This window comes from Schistocerca gregaria, chromosome 1, assembly GCF_023897955.1.
Source record: "Schistocerca gregaria isolate iqSchGreg1 chromosome 1, iqSchGreg1.2, whole genome shotgun sequence".
NCBI classification, from domain to species: domain Eukaryota; kingdom Metazoa; phylum Arthropoda; class Insecta; order Orthoptera; family Acrididae; genus Schistocerca; species Schistocerca gregaria.
The window spans coordinates 336,803,727-336,823,696 of NC_064920.1; the positions used below are offsets into that span (position 1 = coordinate 336,803,727).

A 19,970-nucleotide genomic window follows, 5' to 3' on the forward strand; every position below is an offset into this window, starting at 1 on the left:
ATAAATTAGCATTGTCATACTGTAAGTTTTATAGACGACAAATTATTCTACATTACGTAATTTTATGTAAATTGTTTTCAGTAAGCATACGAAATATATACGCCTGATATATGTTTATATAATTATTTTATTGTAATTACTATGCAAACGAATCATTACTGGTGACAAAATAAAAATAGAGTTTAAATTGATTCTATATCAATTTCAAACGACCAGATACACTTTTTCTACCTTTCTGACTTGCACGCTTGAGGAACGGATATTGCAACATGCAAATGCGATTAAAGAACAACAAAAAAACTAAAATCTATGTAAATAATACAATTTAGCTATCGAAGCAGTGTGCGACAAGTTTGTTTTAGTAAATAATTAAAAACAGCTCAGCTTTATTATCACACATTTATTGCGCTATAAACGGTATCGTTGCTAGATTTTCAGTATCCTGAGTTGTGCTAAAATCGTGGTAAGCATAGTGTGGTTGTCGTGTATAATGTTGAAGACCAAATTATGAAATGTTCTGCCGACAACCTGATGGAAATATGGCCAGCAGACTTGTTATGCTGTGTGTGGTTTGTGATCATTGTTTCTAGATTTGTTCTTTAACATTATACATGGCGATTCAGCTGTCCCAAATGGTAGACGTTATTCGACCCACAACACCTTCAAATACTGTGTGAGAGATTTTCATATTCTGTCACACACCATGCACAAAGTACAGCATTAGTCCTACAGAATGAAGTGAATGTGCCTCTTGGGAGGACATTACTGTAACTAAAGTCTATACTGAGACATCTTTTCGCTAGAGGCATTTATTTTCAAGTTATTCAACAGAAACGAACAGAAGTGAGCTTAAAATGCTCCCCCACTCTTACGTTCAGCCCCCACCAGTAAGACTTTCTAGTATCTTCGTAATAACACTCGCTCCTACCAATGTATAAAGATTTGTGACCACACGAATTATTTCCTATATTCCAAATATTTTGGTCTTCATTGAGGCGCCTTGTTATGCCTCCGGCTTAGTCGAGCATTCACAGATTCTAAAGCTGACGCTTGTGTAGATATCACCAACTAATTATGCGAATTATAGCAGTGTTAAGTGAACAAGTACATCACTGTATTCTTCAGGCCTTCTAACAACGAAACTACTGTGCTTCTAAGGGTTAAATTAGGATCGAATTGTCAAAGTAATTTGTTTTAACAGAAGCTCTTCGTTTTTCACCAGCCATGTGTTTAAATTAACAATGTTAACGAAATAGCCGACTTACTGGTAGCATAATTATCCAATTATCAGAGACAAAAAAATGACGAATATCGGGAACGGTTCGTGTAGCAGGAAATTTTTATGCACTGGTAGGAGGCAGTGCCACAACTGTGTTTTCTTTGAATCAATTTAAAACATTGGGCGCCAGCAGATACATATCACAGAACAAAATTTAACCATATTAAATATCTTGCAAATAGTTCCTGTTCATTTTTCCTGTAGGAGCGACGGAATATGAAAATTTCTCATCGGGTTTTTGAACGTGTTGCAGGTTGCATAAAACCCATAGGTTACAGGCAATGTACGACAACGAGACGATTCATAATTTCAGCACAACTCTGCAAGTTGAAGATGTACTGAGAACGAAATCGCTTGTGATACAATAAATGCGTAATACTACAGCTGATGTGGCTCTTATTACTGACTGAAACTAGTGTCAACTCTGCTGTGATGGTCTCCATAATCAAGATTGTAATTAGATAGCATTTTTTGGTGAAATAAACAGAAACCTTAGCAGCGTCTAGTGTGATTATGTACATAATTTTTAAGAACTGATTACTTTACTTTGATAGGCGTAAGCGAAGTGTTATCAGTTACGTTACAGGTTGTGTAGATCAGTGGTTCCCAACAGGTGATCCGCGGACCCCCAGGGGACTGCCAGCTATGCCAGAGGGGTCCGCAAGATGCTATTTGAATAATAAATGTATTAAATATATTTCGTAAGATAACAGAATTTTTTGTTTTGGCCGCTGAATATTTTTTTCAATAATGAATATGCCCATGTTTTTTATTAGTACCAAAAATAGATAACGTATAAAAAGGCTCTTAATTTGGCCTTTTTAGGTACTTGATACGGTGACACCACAAGGTACCAATCATGCTCGATCAGGGGGGTCCTCTAGAAAATTTTGTTGGGAACCGGTGGCGTAGATCGTTCCGAAATTGGCAGATGTGAGTTTAACGGCGGGAGGGCGCGTAGCGGCTGCTGGAGCAGCAGCAGCGGCAGCAGTCGCTGGCTTTTGACAGGTGTCGGAAGTCAGCGCTGGGAGGCGGCGCGGCGCCGCGGCCGGCCGGCCTGTCAGCGGCAGCAGCAGCAATCAGCAGACGGGCGTCACGCGCACCCCGCCACCGAGTCAGCGCCGTGCGGCCACGCGCGCAGATCAGAGCTCCGTCTAACTTGCACTACCTGCTCTGCCCCTCACCAGCGGTTTACTGCAACTGCCAAACACCAACAGGCCAGCTAAGTCGTTATTTACAGCCATTGTCTAGGACAGGACAAAAAAATGAATATTTAACCTCTCCTTTAAAAATATCGTGTAGGCTGCATATTTGTTTGTCAGTTTGTTGACTTGAATATATCTATACCAGCTGTTGCTACAGGAAATCTTAGATGTAGCCTCTGCTTTTTTTTAGCTCATGTACAACGTGTTGTGGTTGGCAGGAAAGCTAACCGTATGGTTAAAGGAGGCCGAAATGCACGCGTTTTAGCTCACGCTGGCTGGCGTGGGGTCTGGAACATGACAAGGGAATTAGAATTGAGAAAAACGGACGTAGCTGGTCGAATACTTAACTTTAATCCATTAACGGAGAACGTCGCTCTTTATGGTACATGATTCACAATATCAATAGTACGGATACTGGCGCCTTGCTAGGTCGTAACAAATAACGTAGCTGAAGGCTATGCTAACTATCGTCTAAGCAAATGAGAGCGTAGAAGTCAGTGAACCATTGCTAGCAAAGTCGGCTGCACAACTGGGGCGAGTGCTAGGAAGTCTCTCTAGTCTTGCAATCATTGATAGTGGCGACACGCGGGTCCGACGTATACTACCGGAGACCGCGGCCGATTTAAAGGCTGCCACCTAGCAAGTGTGGTGTCTGGCGGTGGCACCACATTCCTCCCCCGCAAATCGGCGTACGGTTGTGGAATAAGGCTTCCGCCCGCCGTGTGGAGGACCCCATGTTGACGTATGCGACGAGGTGGGGAGCCTAACAACAGGCGAGGCTGTGCCACCCGCACCATGCCATTCGGACCGCGGGGAGCTAGGAAACGGCTGAAAACCTGCTCCAGGGTGCACGCCAACATCATGTGTATGCGCACGTTGAGAGGTAGGAGGGGCCGAAGGGTCGACCTCCATCGGGCCTGGGCACCCGACGGGCGAAGACGACATATGGTCCGGAGAGGGCAAGAGTTCCATGTCGGTGGACAACTGGTCACGGGAAGCGATCGGCGGCTCGTGACCCAGGGAGGCACCCGGCGGTTGCAGCGACGCGTCCACTTCGGGCGTCGCCGGCGGGAGAACAGGCGGCGGCGGCGCGACGCCATGGGGCAAAATGGAAGGCAGCGTCGGTAACACCTGGGGCTGAGGCGGGCCAGTAGATGGGTCCCCAGGGCACTGACCGGACGGCACCGTCGCTGAAAGCAGACGCCTAGCGGCAGATCCCGTGCGACGACAGAGGCGCAGCTGATTGAGATGCCGACGCACCTCACCAGAGGCCCCCCAAACCAGATACATAGCGCGTCCGAGGCAGCGAAGAATGTGCCCTTCGAGCCAACGCCGTGAACCACGATAGTGGCGATAGTAGACAACGTCTCCTGGAGCAAAAGCAGGTGTCTGCCGCTGCACAGGAACCTGATGCGCCGGATGCAGCAAAGACATCAAGGTTCGATGATGACGACCTTGGAGCAACTCAGCCGGTGAGCGACCATTTCGGGGCTGAGAGCGATACGAGGACAAAAAGAGCAATAACGCGTCCTCCCGAGAATGCGACTCTTTCAACTTCAACATCTGTGACTAGAAAGTCCTGACCAATCGTTCAGCGGCACCGTTTGATTGTGGCGAAAACGGCGCGGACGTCAGATGTTGAATACCATTGGCCTTGCAGAATGACTGAAATTCTGCGGACATGAATTGTGGGCCATTGTCGAAAACAATTGTCTGTGGAAGACCTTCAATGCAAAAGATAGCGAATAACGCTTGGATGGTGGCAGATGACGTCGTGGAAGACATCCGGACAACAAAAGGAAAATTACTGAATGACTCTACCGCAACCAACCATCGAGCATTCCAGAATGGACCAGCAAAATCCATGTGTAAGCGTTGCCAAGGGGAAGTGGCTTTTGGCCATGCAAAGAATTTCCGCGGTGGTGCTGATTGTTGTTCGGCACACACCATGCAAGAAGAGCACATATTCGTAATCGCCGCATCGATGCCGAACCAAGTACAGTGCTGACGAGCAAGTTGTTTCGTTCTCACTATACCCCTTGTCCTTGGTGGAGAAGCTGTGAGACAGAGGACTGTAACGAACGTGGTACTACGACCCTGGACTGATCATTATCAGAACGCAACAGCAAAACACCACGTCGTACAAAAAGTCTCTCCTTGTGAGCAAAAAATCGGCGAACCAACGGGTCCCGATCCGTGACTTTCACAAGGGCCATTGCGAAGCAACAAAACGCAGAACGGGAGAAAGGACAGGTTCGGCATCTGTGGCTGTAGTTACACGACGAAGATCAATCGGAAACGATTCGACCACGTCATCGGTTTCCGCGTCAATGAACATACAAGCAAGTTCGGAGGCATCAAATGCCCTATCCTCAGCAACAGGCAAGCGAGACAACGCATCGGCGTTTCCGTGATTAGCAGTGGACCGATACAAGATATCGTAGCGGTACTGCGAGAGGAAAATAGACCAGCGAATGAATTTCTGCGCTGTACGTGGAGGTACAGGCTTGGTCGGATTAAAAAGCTATGTCAAAGGTTTGTGGTCTGTGATTATGGTAAAGTGACGACCAAACAAGAAATCATGAAACTTTGTAACACCAAATACGAGAGCCAATGCTTCTTTCTCGATCTGTCAATAATTTCTTTGAGCAGACGAGAGCAATTTGGACGCAAAGGCAATAGGGCAATCATGCGACCCATCTTTGTGCGCAAGCACAGCTCCGATCCCGAAATGTGATGCATCCACCATCAACAAAAGGGGCTTCCGGGGATCGAATGGCTTAAGGCAAGTATTGGAAAGCAACGCCGATTTCAACTGGCGAAAGACGCGTTTGGATTCCGTCGTCTAGACGAACGGAACACCCTTACGGCGTAAGCGATGAAGCGGAGCTGAAATGGAAGAGGCATGCGGCACATATTTATTATAGTAGTTGATTTTTCCCAGCACACTCTGTAGCTGCTTCAAATTTTGCGGCGACGGAAAGTCTTGTATGGCACGAAGGTGCGTGGGACTGGGATGTATGCCTTGGGAATTGATGACATGTCCCAGGTATGGTAAGTCCCGAACAAAAAACACACATTTGCCCTTCCGCAAGCGAAGACCATTTTGTCGCAACACCTGAAATAATGTTCTGAGATTGGCCAATTGTTCTTCTTCCGTCTTTCCAGAGATCACAATATCGTCCAGATAATTTGCTGCAGTAGGGACCGACGCACAAACATTTTGTAGATTTTGCTGAAACAATGCGGGTGCACACCCAAATGGCAGTCGTTTGAATCATACAAACCAAGATGCGTGTTAACCACTAAAACGCGCTGGGATTCTTGGTCCACCGGTATTTGCAAGTACGCATCTGCTAGGTCCAACTTCTAAAAATATTTACCCGTGCACAGTTTGTCAAAAAGATCTTCCGGGCGGGGTAAAGGAAAAGTTGCAACCACTAGTTGTGGATCCACTGTTGCCTTGAAGTCCACACAAAGTCTCAACTTTCCGGAAGGTTTTGGCAAAATTACTAAATGTGATGCCCAGAGAGAAGCCTGCACACGTTCAATTACACCTTGTGATTTCGGATGCGCGTTTACTTTCAGTTCCAAATGTGCTTTATAGTTCTTAGCGCAAGCAAAGCCCGGTGCAAAAATGTCTGCAAATTCTTCACATAGACGAGAAACACTGTCTGAAGGCACAGTCTGGTTCACTGAGAGAACCTGATTTACTATAGACAAGTTAAACAACTGAAATAAATCGAAACCAAACAAGTTCACTTCACAAGAAGAACGAAGGACGTAAAATGACACAAGTTTTGTTTGTCCTTTTTTATGTTGCAAGAAGGCTGCACTGTCCTAACAAAGGGATATCTTGACCGGAATGGCTAGATAATTTAACATTTGCGGCACGCAACGGAGGTGTGCCCAGCAGTTTGTAAGTGTCTTGATTGATCAGTGAAACTGCAGCTCCGGTATCGAGCTGGAATGGTATTACTTTGCCGTTAATGTTCAAGTCGACAAAAAGTTTATTGTCCTGCTGACGACAAGAGCGACTGTCTCGTGCAACGTGAACTGACACTGGTACATTATCACTTGCGACTTGACGGGAGTTCCGGCGATGTCGACGCACACTGTTTCTGGGACGAACACAGTCACTGTTAGAGATAGTGGCGCTGGGCGGAGTGGAATGAACTACATGAATTTCCATGGGCGAAGTTTCAAATGATTCCTGAACAAAGTCAAGTGTGTCCTGCCGATCCAATATGTCCATCACTTGTTGAAGGGAGGGATTTACTAGTTTCAAAATCTGTTCCCTTATACGAACATCAGAAACGTTCTGTGCAATTGCATCTCGTACCATAGTATTTGAATAAGGGAGTCCACATTGACACTGAAAAGCACAATCCCTAGTAAGGCCTTGCAAGGTTGCAACCCACTCCCGATTAGTCTGACATGCCGTATGTTTTGTACGAAATAAGGTATACTGTTTGGCAACTACATTGACTGATTCTTTGAAATATGCATCTAATGCAGACAAAATTTCTTCATAGGACAGAGTTGCTACGTCGCGTCGGGGAAATAATTAGACTATCACACGGTACGTCGTCACCCCGACAGAAGACAACAAATAAGGCTGCCGCTCGTTACCTTGAATTCTGTAGGCGGCGAGATGGAATCCAAATTGGCGTGACCACTACGTCCAGCTTTCCTGTGCAGCGTCAAAAGGTCGAAAAGTGGGTGCAACAGCGTGTTGTGGCTGCGTTAACGGTGAAGCGACTGCTGCCGCATCGTTTTGCATCGCACGTTGACCCTGGACGAGCTGTCCAAGGGCATCCAGTAAGGCCTGCGTCTGCTGATTCTGCAAGCGATAAAATTCGGACAGTACATCTGGAGGTTGTGGCGAAGCCATTACACAAGTAAATCAGGGCAATTTAAATACGAACACTTTCACTCTCGTCACCAATGTTGTGGTTGGCAGGAGAGCCAACCGTATGGTTAAAGGAGGCCGAAATGCACACGTTTTAGCTCACGCAGGCTGGCGTGAGGTCATACAGGTCATGCGCCATTCATCTAAACAGGTGATACTCAGAGGGAGCAATGTCTGGAGAATGCGACGGTTGGGGTAGGACTTCTTATTGTAACGTTTCCAAATACGTTTAGACGTCTTTTGAACATGAGGTAAAGTATTGTAGTGCACCTAAAAAACTTTATCGTGCCTCTCGCTGTATTACGGCCGATTGGCTTTTAATTATATGCTAAAACGCATTAACTGGGTTCGATAACGAACACCTGTGATTGTTTAACTTGGTTTTAACACCTCATAGTACACGACGCTGAGCTGGTCCCATCAAATGCAGAGCGTGACCTTGGAGCCGTGAACATCCCGTTTGACCGTTGACGTCGAAGCATGGCCGGGATATCCCCATGATTTTTTGAGTTTAGGGATATCGCAATGAACCCATTTTTCGTCCTCGATCACAATGCAATGCAGAAATTCCTTCCGTTTTTGCCTCTGAAGGAACTGTTCACAAAGACACAAACGCCGTTCATCGTCTCCTGGTTTCAGCTCACACGAGACCCAATTTAATTCTTTCTGAATCATGCTCACAACCTTGAGACGTTTTGAAATGGCTTGCTGTGTCACTCCCACTAATCGCGCGAATTCGTCTTGAGTTTGACGCGAGTTTTCACTCAGCAGTGACTTCAATTCTGCCTGTTCAAAACATTATCTTTTCCACCATTATGCAGGTCACCACCGTTATATTCACAGTTCTTGAAGCGGTGAAACCACTCACGACACGTTCTTTCACTAATAACGTCCTTACCATACGTACTTGAGAGCATCCGATAAGACTCAGCAGCTGTTTTCTTCATATTGAAACGCAACATTAATACCTCCCGCAAATGACGATAATTAGGCTAGTAAACTGACATTTTCAATCAAGAATAGCTTTATGATGCAGACAAAAATCGACTAACGTTTGAATGAGATTATGTTGACCGAGTTCCAAACTAACTGCCTGACGTCTGCGATCTGTTTCTTTCGACCGCTACTTACCGTTGTCACTACCTATTGGCAAACGGCGGAAAACATATTGTACACCTTTTAGTTTTCGAAACTTTCATGCTCATGTTCACATGGGGCACGTGTAAGTCACACGTCTATTTCCGTAAAATTATATGGGGTACTGGCTATGTGACAGGACGGTAGATAAATTTCTTTAATGTATCGCCATTAGGAATGTTTATACCGCGACTTTTTTCGAAAAACAAACCCTCTCTTACTCCGAGAGTGTGAACGGTTTTGTAGTTGGTATCCACCAGGCAGCTTCCACTACAATATGCCAGCTTGCCACAGACTACTCACTTTTCATTATTAATGAAAATATATATAGGTTGTGACAATAAATATGACAAAATCAAAAAATGGCTCTGAGCACTATGGGACTTAACTGCTGAGGTCATCAGTCCCCTAGCACTTAGAACTACTTACACCTAACTAACCTAAGGACATCACACACATCCATGCCCGAGGCAGGATTCGAACCTGCGGACGTAGCAGCAGCGCGGTTCCAGACTATAGCGCCTAGAACCGCTCGGCCACTCCGGCCAGCCTGTCAAAATCCAGTATGTACAATACAACTTGTGCATAATACAAAGTTCCTGACTCAAAGGTACGACATAATTAGCTCAAAGACAGTTTTTTCTTCATATAACACAGTCCTTGCATAGGCAAAATCTTCGGTCGGAACTGGCGTTAACACGACCAAAAACCGTGCTATGGTAGTTACTTATGGATAATTTCGCTGTTCACGTATATACAGAGTAATTCAGCCACCCCTACCGATGTCTTTTGATGCAAACGCACATGACGGAACAAGTTTATTGGCCAGTTCGCTCTGAAGATGTGAAGTCCATAGTCAGGATAGCACAGAATAACCTGTAAAGAATAGGAAGACATCGTAGATATGTTGTACAAATTTCGCTTATTAAACTATTTTAGCATATTAACGCAGCGAGTCATACATTAAAATCTACATCTACATCCACACGGATATTCTGCAAATCCATTTAAGTGCCTGGCAGAGGTTTCATCAAACCACCTTCACAATTCTATATTAATCCAATCTCGTACAGCGCGTGGAAAGAACCAACACCTATGTCTTTCCGTCCGAACGTTGATTTCCCTTATTTTATCGTGTTGATCGTTTCTCCGTATGTAGGTGGGTGTCAACAAAATATTTTTGCATTCGGAGGAGAAAGTTGGTGATTGGGATTTGGTGAGAAGATTCTGTCGCAACGAAAAACGCATTCCTTTTAATGAAGTCTATCCCAGCTCCTGTATCATTTCAGTGAGACTCTCTCCCATATTTTGCGATAATACAAAACATGCTTCACTTCTCTGAACTTTTTCTATGTACTCCGTCAGTCCTATCTGGTAAGGATCCCACATCGCGCATCAGTATTCTAAAAGAGGACGGACAAGCTTGGTGTAGGCAGTTTCCTTGGTAGATCTGTTACATTTTCCAAGTGTGCTGCCAACAAAACGCAGTCTTTGGTTACCCTTTCCCACAATATTTTCTATGTGTTCCTTCCAATTTAAGTTGTTCGTAATTGTAATTCCTACGTATTTAGTTGAATTTACGGCCTTTAGATTTGACTGATTTATCGTGTAACCGAAGGCCAACGAATTCCTTTTAGCACTCAAGTTGATTACCTCACACATTTCGTTATTTAGGGTCAATTGCAAATTTTCGCACCATTATGATGTCATTTCTAAATAATTTTGCAATTTGTTTAGATCTTCTGTAGCTCTCAACCAAAACTTCAAATTGCAGATAGCGTTCTGCAACATGTTGTATGTTTCGTCCTTGAATGGGAATGATGCCTGCAAGCGTCATTTAAGCTCTTATATACAGCGATATTCCGTTGTACCTGGTTGAAAGATTCTGAGTGGTGTGTATCCGCAGCAGAAACTGTGTAAGGTTTCGTGGGCATCACTTGACGATTCAGCTGTTTCTTTCAATTTTGTAGTGCTGTTTTTCCTTGTGTAATGAAATCTGCTTGTAAACGGAAAGAGGGAGTCTTGAAGGCGAGTTATACAGGCAAGTGTGTTAGCGTGTTCCAGAATGAGATTTTCACTCTGCAGCGGAGTGTGCGCTGATATGAAACTTCCTGGCAGATTAAAACTGTGTGCCCGACCGAGACTCGAACTCGGGACCTTTGCCTTTCGAGGGCAAGTGCTCTACCAACTGAGCTACCGAAGCACGACTCACGACCGGTACTCACAGCTTTACTTCTGCCAGTATCCGTCTCCTACCTTCCAAAAGTAAAGCTTTGGAAGGTAGGAGACGGATACTGGCAGAAGTAAAGCTGTGAGTATCGGTCGTGAGTCGTGCTTCGGTAGCTCAGTTGGTAGAGCACTTGCCCGCGAAAGGCAAAGGTCCCGAGTTCGAGTCTCGGTCGGGAACACAGTTTTAATCTGCCAGGAAGTTTCGTGTTAGCGTTTGTTATACTACAAATGGACCAATCTTTTTTTCGGAAGAGAAGCCTAGCTTTGACTATTGGATGGACAAGCCCAGATGAAGAAGAAAACGGCAAAAACAACTGCCAGTGAATGACATACGATATCAAAATTTTGGTCACAGGCCAGAGTATGGGCGGAAAGCGCAGATGTTGGCATCGGCCTCAAGGATACTCGACTGCAAACTGTGGAACATGTGGATTTACATTGTGGTGCTTTGTACTAAAAGGGAATTGTTTGTAACACATGTGAAGTAGAGCAAAAGGAAACCATTTTTTCAGACACGAAAAAAGCAGGTATTTATATTTTATCACCAACACGCCTTGTGTGTGCAGTGATAATTACACGCAACATCGTATATTTTGAAAAAAACTACGTAAAAGTGTTCAGAGACAATATACATTTAATTTAAATAACTTAATATTTTTTCTTCACAATACTTCTGCGTATCCCATTTAAGGGGTTAAGCAGTTGATTGTTAAGAAGGAAAAAAAAAGGCGTTCGTCGTTTTCCACTCCCATCAGATCTAGTACCTCTGATTTGCCTCCATATCGGATCCGTTCATGTGTGACGACAAATCATCTAATTTTCGTGATTTATCCGCGAACCTAGGACTGCAATGAAGGCTTACCCGACCAGAGCCCATGGGTGACAGATTTCAGAATTTGCGACTGTGCCTCATCTAAAGTACGTTGCATAGTGCAGCGTTGTATAGATATTTTATTTATTGTAGTACGTTGTAGCAGTTTGAAAGTAGTTTATTAGTTTACATTTTCAAAAGTGGTTCCAATGGCTCTGAGCACTTTGGGACTTCACTTCTGTGGTCATCATTCCCCTAGAACTTAGAACTATTTAAAGCTAACTAACGTAAGGAAATCACACACATCCACGACCGAGGCAGGATTCTAACCTGCGACGTAGCGATCGCGCGGTTCCAGACTGTAGCACCTAGAACCGCACAGCCACTACGGCCGGCAAATAGAGGTACTCAGTGTACCCTCCGCCACACACCGTCAGGTGCCTTGCGGAGTATGGATGTAGATTTAGATGTAGATGTAGTTTACATTTGCTAGAGAATGTAATGAAGACGGCAGAAAGAAAATTGAGGCAGTCTCTGATTGTTCGTACGTTAAATACTCATATTTCTTAAATGAAAGTATCGTACTAAATGAGTCAAAAAATCGATTGCTGAGAGGCAACTTTCCAGATATATAAATCTGATTAAGAATCGTAGGCATTCCTCTGAGAATCGCGAAGATTGGTTATGTTAGGAGTGGGCATTCGTGTTCCGTTATAAAGTGCAGTAATACGAAATACCAGTAATGTTTTGCACATAATACAGTTGTGGGTAATATCCTATAATAACGAACATAGTACAAGCAACATTTTATTGACTATCACAATAGTGTTCGTTCATACGACTCCCATCCCCTTTTACCATTTTTTTATGAGGCCTAAACGTTTCTGACAGTATTTCTTAAGTTACTGAAGGTAATCCGCTTTGCTCTACAATAAAGTGAATACTTTTGGCACCAAATGCATTTCGTTTATTGAAACAAAGCATCATCCGTGATCTGTTAGAAAACATATTTAAAATGTGACTTGCCCTCTACATACAAAAACCATTCGATACCAAATATGTTGTAGTACTCACGATATATTACGAGCGATTTTCTGTCACGTCAGGAGACGCTGAATGCTTACACGTTTTTGTGATATTCCTTTGTTTGACACTTTTGTTAGTTTTAATAACATATTGGTCCACAGTTGGAGTGCAGCATAGAAATGTTACATTTTTTCGTACATCCTACTTTTTACGTTCCCATTGGTGTAATATTAATGTGTCTGTTTTTACAATCCGGCCGCGGTGGTCTCGCGGTTCTAGGCACGCAGTCCGGATCGTGCGTGTGCTACGGTCGCACGTTCGAATCCTGCCTCGGGCATGGATATGTGTGATGTCCTTAGGTTAGTTAGGTTTAAGTAGTTCTAGGTTCTAGGGGACTAATGACCACAGCAGTTGAGTCAGAACCATTTGAACCATTTTTGTTTGTTTGTTTTTACAAACAATATATTTTACAGCACAATTATATAAGTTTATAGAAATGGTTACTGGTCCAAACATTCACTGTATCTGCAGAAACTAAAACTTGCTTTCACGTGAAAATCACTCACTCATCAATGCCAAATTTCGAATATTACCTTCATGCAGGTTGATGACATGTTAGAATTTTCTTCTTTTGACACAAGAAAGCGTTTGCATATATCAGCTCGGTAACATCTTAATGCAGTTGCAATTGCAAAGGAATCCTGAATAGGTGGCTTATTGAAGGTGGAACTAAGAAAAAATCGGTTCAAATGTTTATGAAAAAGCAAATTCTTAGTATAAAAATAAACATGTAATTTCTTCACTTATTGCAAAGCACTACTAATTCTCATTTCACCGGCTGTCAGTGTCTCCTAAGACGTTGCAGCATTCCATTGCGTAAGAGCTTCAGTTACTGCCATATCACGGTTGATAACAAACTTACGCCTGTGGAGAATGTGACATAATACTGTCATCCTTGTGTGTATTATTTGCCAAAGCCTCGTTTCGACATGAAATTTTGAGGACGGTATGAATATTTCATTCTCGCGCTTGCGTGAGCGGAAGTGAATACGCTGTATATAATCCAATTTCTCGAGATCTCCTCACAATTGAAGGAAACGTTGAGTGCGTTATCTAAATTTCATATACACTAATATGTTCCAATATGGCCCAAACACAAATTCACATCGACCCTTATTTTTCATTGCCAACCATTCTGGGTACACACAATGTGTGACTTATATGTGAAATATTGCACTGTGAACATTAACGAGATGATAGGCACTTCATCATGAAGTAAAGATATGAATTCATAAAAAAGTTACATATAAAGATATAACAAAGATTAAAACTATTATTTAATCAAACAGCGTCTCTAAAATCGTGTGGGCAAGATTGCAAAATAGTAGATGTGGCCGAGCCACGCTACAGGAGCACTACACCAGTCACCGGCTCGCCGAATGTTCGCGAGCTTCCTGAACCAGGCCCATTGCAGAAGTCTCCCCATATGTGTTATAATAACAATGTGGTGTGACGAGGGCCTCCCGTCGGGTAGACCGCTCGCCTGGTGCAAGTCTTTCGATTTCACGCCACTTAGGCGACTTGCGCATCGATGGGGATGAAATGATGATGATTAGGACAACACAACACCCAGTTCCTGAGCCGGAAATCGAACCTGGGTCCTTAGGATTGACAGTCTGTGGCACGGGCCACTCAGCTACCGGGGGCGAACCCCATTTGTGTTTAGCTGCAGAGAGTCCGGATAGCAAGTTACCAGATTACCAGTAGTTGTATCTCCAATAACGCACATATTGGGGACTGTAGATGTCCAAGTATCCGCCTGGAAAATCTGTAGGCAGTAGCTAAAACTACTAATTAAATAGCCGTGCGGCACGTGCTACTCAGCAGTATTTTCTAAGAGTAAGTCAAATGACAACGAAACAGATGGTAAAAAGTAAGTTAACCGTTTATTATTTCAAAAGTAGTCGCCATAATCGTCACTGTTCCATTATGAGATAAGACGGTCACTACCTTCACAGACAAATGTTGCCGGTTACCTGCGGAACAAGGATTGTACCCAGGCGAGCCCCTCTTCACCCGAAGCTAGTTGAAGGCCATGAATGTCTTTCCTCGGGGCTTCGAAAATATGTAAATCGCATTGGCAGAATAGGGCCTGTATGGAGGATGAGTAATTGCTTCCCAGCGGAACATCTACAGTTCACTCGAAACAACTTTGGTACCATGTGGGAGGGCCATTTGCTAAGGTTGATTAGAGCACGTTGCAAAACTTTCACTGGGAAGCAATTATACATCCTTCATACATCCCCTATCCCTCCCCATTCTATTTCCATGTTTTTGGAGCTCCGAAGAAAGAAATTCATGGTCGTCAAGTAGCCTCCGACGAAGAGGCGCACTCCTGAGTACAAATCAAGTTCCGTAGGTAAACGCAAACGTTTGTCTATGAATGCATTAACGATCTTCTGCCGCAGTGCGATATGTGTATTAACAATTACCGTGACTGCTTTTGAAATAATAAACAGATAACTTATTTTGTACCATCTGTTTCGTGGTCATTTGACTGTCCCTAATACAATAACATGCACCTAGGAGCTAAGTGTCGAATGCAAAAACGTCAGTTAACGTTAAAAACTTCTTGAGAGCATAGTTTTCCTGCTCATTAATATACAAAATTCCTTGCAATGTCTGTAATATTATTTTGACATTCACTTCTGAAAAAGTGTGGGAAAAAGTAGAATTTTGCATTAACAATTCAAAAATTTGTTAATACAATCTGCGTCTGCTTACTTTTAAGCTCAATACACAGCGTTAAACGGCGAGGAAACTGCCGAATAGAGCATTAGCTTACAGTAATTCTGACATACAGAATATACTCTCCGACCGAGGAGGCTTCAGAAGGCCCAACAGAGCCGACCGACCGTCGTGGCATCCTCACTGTATGCAGACATGTAGGGGCATGCGGTCAGCACACTACTCTCCAGGCATATAGCGTTCCACAGCCCGCACGTCTTCTGGCCGCGGCACGTCCTTGGTGCTGGAGCGCCCTTCTTGGCGTGTTTATGCTGTTTCTCCTTGCTCGCCCTTCCGTACAGACGGCCACATAGCCAAAAGAGACATACAGTGACCTCGTTCAACAACAACCACCAGAAAAATCTCTCGCTGCCCGCTGCCCCAGCCTGCTCAGTCTAAGTAAACCAAAGAGAGCATCATAGACATCCCGTCGAGCCGTGCGCGAGATATCGACTTCGCGGCACGATCGATGCCAGGTCCCGTGATCGGAGCCGTCATCTCGCGGTCAAGTAGCTCCTGTAATGGCCTCACAAGGAGTTAGTGAATCCGCCTTGCCAACAGCGCTGAACAACCTGGACGACCACTCATCCAAGTGCCAGTGAAGTGAACCGGTGCTATCGCTCAGTATGTAAGCGAGTAGTAACGTCAGCGTACATGACTAACATGACACTGACATGGTGCAGAGTTACCGTTCCCTACATTCCTGAATCGTGACGAGCAGTGTTCCCCGTGACTAGACTAGTGTACAGCGCTGGTTTATTCCCTCATGTCCACAGTAGTAGATCTGAGGATCCTGTATTCTTATACGCCGCTTTCAAATAGCCAAAGTGGAAAATGGGAAATAAGCGCAGAGGAAGCAGGTGCAGTACCATGCATCGCCACTCTTGGCAATGTCCTAGTGGGCGGTGGTTTGCCGGTCTTCCTCCGACCTGTTATTAAGTACTAACTGTCTATCTGTGTCTTGTCGACGACTGAGATGATTGCTTCTGCATAGTAGTGTTGTGTTTGTGTTGCTTTTAGTGATGGGACGGGGGGTGTCTGAGGAAACCTGGTGGTAGAACATCAAGGAGCACTATGGTGGATCGCCGAGATTGATGTCCCCATCCGACGGACGGGCTATCAGCAAAGGTGTTACATTCCCTCAGTTCACGGAAAAATAAGGAATGGTTTTGAATTCAATCCAGGATAGGGGTCCAAAGACTGGTGATCAGGAAGTTTACGCCTCAATCTATCCTGCTCTTGCAGGCCAAATACTGTTAGTGCAAATTTTCGTGGAACAGTATCGCAACCTGTTTACCTCAGAGTCTATTATCATCTTACAGAGGTGCTTAGCGATCGGTGGATTCACGCGTTTTAGGGTTCCATGCTTCAATCTGAAGAAAAAATAAATAAATAAATAAAGAACATCAAACCCTTACAGGACCGCTTTGTAGTCTATCTATCTGTCCAACTGTTAAAAACCGCCTGCCGGTGTGTCGGTGCGGTTCTAGGCGCTTCAGTCTGTACCACGTGACCGCTACGGTCGCAGGTTCGAACCCTGCCTCGGGCATGGATGTGTGTGATGTCCTTAGGTTAGTTAGGTTTAAGTAGTTCTAAGTTCTAGGCGACTAATCACCTCAGAAGTTAAGTCGCCTAGTGCTCAGAGCCATTTGAACCATTTTGTTAAAAATCATTTTTCTGTGGAACGAGTAGACGTATAAAACTAAAATGTATATATAATATTAAGGTTTATAGTACCTTGACAAGGGATAAATTTGAAGCTTATAAGTCAGTGCAATCGAAAGATACGGCTATATATGTCTCATGTTTTGTTACCCAAAAACTCAGATACGAAAAACCTACATGGTGTTCTCCATCTGACCTAGAATAATGAATTTTACAGAAAGCAAGGTTGCACATTACAAGTAAAAGGAATAAACCGATATCGTTAATTTTTAAATATATGACATCAAAAAATCCTTCTTTGGTCATTCGTTATCGAACTTCAAACACGAAATCAAAACGTTCTAGAAAGTCTTGGAATCCCTGGGACCGATATATTGCCAGTATCAATGTCGATAACTTGCAAAATTCATCAATATTCTCGATTATCCGAACGAATAAACTGTCTATACATAGAATTAAGTTCGAACAGAACCCTCAGTGCCCGAGTACTACTCGCAAGTGGGCAATATTCTTAGCAATTTTTAAGCTTATTTTTAGTTTTACCACATATTGAGTGTCAATAAACATACAGTAAAAGCTGGTTAAGCCGTATCTAGCTGTAAAAATTGATATTTACTTGCTGACAATGGTTTGCTATTTTTTACAGCTGTCGTACCGCGAAAGCTGGGCGTAAATTTCAGTCAGTCAGTCAGCAGATCAGACGTGTTGCTCAGACACAGACGGGTATAGACATTTGTGTTGCGGTGTAATCAGGGTAAAATGGAATCCATCTCAGGAAAATGTTTAGTGTGATTATTCGCGCCGCGTTTCCATTAGGAGTTTTGTGTTGCGGTACACGGGTACTTTTCTGAATAAAGGTGTAATTTGAAACAGTTTTGGAAGAAAGAACTGTTCTGTGATAAATAATAAAGTTTGTCGTCCGTGATTAGTTGTTCTCAATTAACTGCTTTATAGATCTATCATATCAAACTGTTGGAGGAATGCGTGGGATTGGATTTGGAAAAGAGTAATGTAACTCCGTCGGTACTATCCTCATGGCGGAGTGAGAGCCGTTCGCCGTGAGCGAGGCGCTCCAGTCCACAACCGCGCTGCTGCTGCGGTCGCAGGTTCGAATCCTGCCTCGGGCATGGATATGTGTGATTTCCTTAGGTTAGTTAGGTTTAAGTAGTTCAAAGTCTAAAGGACTGATGACCTCAGATGTTAGATCACATAGTGTTTAGAGCCATTTGAACCACTTTCGGAGTGAGATATCCGAGACGGGCTGTCTCACCGGATTCCGCAACTGAGCACAGAAGCCCTTCGCCGGCCCGTCGCTTTATGAGTACCACAGGTTGCCTACTCGCCAGGATTGACTATCGCCTCTGCTGCGTTACGTTCTGTGTCCGTCTGCAAATGCCTACACTTCCGTACTTTATCCTCTTTGGCAACTATTTCGCTTAACTATGCATGAGAGTTTGGCTGTGTTGTCGGTGAATGTTCGATGCAGCATGCGTCTCTGTAGTATTCCTTTATACGTTTGTGGAGGGTTCCATACCACCTTCTGATGATCCTGATACACGCAATGTGGAAATAAACCGCTTCTCGCGTGAATGCTTATATTTGTCCAACGTCACTACCACTTTCAGGCTAAAAAAAATCCCATAATGAGGTGTAATATTGCTGACAACTAACAAGAAAACGTTAAGAACATTTTTAAAGGCATAAGACAACGGACACTAATAAGAACTTTGTCAGCTGAAATTCTACGATAGTCACTTCCGTCTCTGCTTTGAGCTGGCTTCTGCGCCATCTTCACAAGTCACTTCCGTGTCGTGTTGTCCAGATTGGCGCTGCGGTTGCTGATCCTATGGTGCCATGCGGTTCTTTTATATAGGTGTGATCCCTATGACTGACTGGTCGGACCGCCACTCATTCATGTTCCCATTGTTATTGGGTCGCAACTGAAGATGAAGCTTTATGCTTCGAAACTGGTCTTAGAATAAATACAGAATTTGCTGGAAACTCAGGAGGATTTTTACTCAATAAATATGTCTCTCCGTTGCAGACATTCACTTGATGGAATATTTTGCTCATCTATCTGTGTAATATTATGTTCGGAATTACGACTCCTTGGAGTGCAACGTGTCCACCACTCGCGGTCTCACTGTAGCGTTCTCGCTTCCTGAGAGCGCAGTCCCAGGTTCGATTCCCGGTGGGGTCAGGGATTTTCACCCGCCCCGAGATGACTGGGTGTGGTTTTGCCTCTCTAACACCATTATTCATCCCTCTTACGGTCGGAGGAAATCAACGGCAAACCACCTCCACTAGGACCTTGCCTAGTACGGCGGTGTGGGTCTCCCGCATCGTCCCCTACGCTCTGTCAAGAAGCATGGGACTTCATTTCCATTTTCCAGAATGCAACGTGAAAGTTCCTTTAGGTTACCGCGAGGTAGTCCTCATAATTCCTGAAACCAACGGAAACATCGTTTGCTCTTATGCTCATCTATATCCGAATAAGTATCCTTCTAAAGAACACTGCTTGCAGTATTTCTCCAAGCAAATAAAAATGTAGTTTGACATACTACGTTAGATGACGTATGACTCGCTGAGACTCACGCGCTCGGACTTCTCTCTATTTCAGGACACGGGAACGTTCTCTCTTTTGGCTGGCCGAAATGTTCTGCAGCCAATTAGCTTCGCAGTTTTTCGCTAGCTGCACAGTAATTTCTCACCTTTATAAATTCAAGTTCTTTCTAAAGTTAAATCAGTTCTCAAAATCTGTGGTTATCGTTGTGCCGCTTCGCTGTTGGAGATCTTACACTGGGCTAGTTGGAGACTATTTACAGGCGTTCATGATCTTCATGTTCGCAAACAACCACAGAATTTTTGTGAATGACCGTCCACCTTGTCACCAGGCCACCATTGTTCACGATTTGTTCG

At 44.0% G+C, this 19,970-nt stretch overlaps 2 non-coding genes across 2 annotated transcripts; one reads left to right on the forward strand and one right to left on the reverse strand.

Annotated features, from left to right (window-relative positions):
- Positions 1 to 10,662: 10,662 nt before the first annotated feature.
- Positions 10,663 to 10,737, reverse strand: Trnas-cga (transfer RNA serine (anticodon CGA)). The gene has a single exon. It is a non-coding gene; the product is annotated as a tRNA-Ser (tRNA).
- Positions 10,738 to 10,866: 129 nt separating this feature from the next.
- On the forward strand, positions 10,867 to 10,941 carry Trnas-cga (transfer RNA serine (anticodon CGA)). Its single transcript has one exon. It is a non-coding gene; the product is annotated as a tRNA-Ser (tRNA).
- The last annotated feature ends 9,029 nt before the right edge of the window (positions 10,942 to 19,970 follow it).